This window comes from Octopus bimaculoides, chromosome 2 (assembly GCF_001194135.2).
Source record: "Octopus bimaculoides isolate UCB-OBI-ISO-001 chromosome 2, ASM119413v2, whole genome shotgun sequence".
NCBI classification, from domain to species: Eukaryota; Metazoa; Mollusca; class Cephalopoda; order Octopoda; family Octopodidae; genus Octopus; species Octopus bimaculoides.
The window spans coordinates 66,022,759-66,023,590 of record NC_068982.1 but is presented as its reverse complement, the minus strand read 5'-3'; positions in this window follow the sequence as shown (position 1 = coordinate 66,023,590).

The window sequence follows — 832 nt, the reverse complement described above, 5'->3', positions numbered from 1 at the left end:
GGGGTCAGAGGGCAGAGGGCAGTAAAAGGAGGTGTCTTGAAGTTGGCGGAGAGCTTCCGCCTTGTAGAGGTCCGCGCGCCACACCACCACGGCCCCACCCTTGTCGGCCGGTTTTATGATGATGTCAGTGCGGCGTTGGAGACATCGAAGGGCCGAGAGTTCGGCTGGGGAGATGTTCAGATGACGGGGACGCCTGGAAAAAATAAACCGGGTGCCCGTAAAAAGATCGACTGCTTGGAACTGACCAGGAGCTGGCATCCACTGGGATGGTCGGCGGCCCAGGTCGGTGAAGCAGTCCTCATTAGATGCAGGTGGAGTGTCGTAGAAAAACGCACACAACCTAACACGGTGCACAAAGCTGTGGATATCGACACGAGTCCGAAACTCGTTGCTGGATGGAGTGAGGGGGATGAAGCGCAGACCCCTACTGAAGAGGGAGCGCTCCGCCTCAGAGAGGAGATCTGGAGGAATGGTAACAACAGGCTGAAGTGGAGAAAGTGTGGATGCGATTGTGGTGACAAAAGAATAAACAAATAGTTTATGAACTTCATTAGCTTACAGCTGTTCTTGCTATAAGATGCAATGAACTCATTGTTGAGTGCCTGAGTATCACCTTATAGCTTCATCGGAGCCTCAAACATGAAGTACAATTTATTTGGGAAAACAATTACATTTATGTATACACACAGAAAAGCATTACCAATGAGAAAAACTCCACATGTATGGGGAATGAAATCCAGGTTATTAATATCACAGTGCTCAAGCGAAATATTAATATTGATATTATACACACACACACACACACACACACACACACACACACACACACACA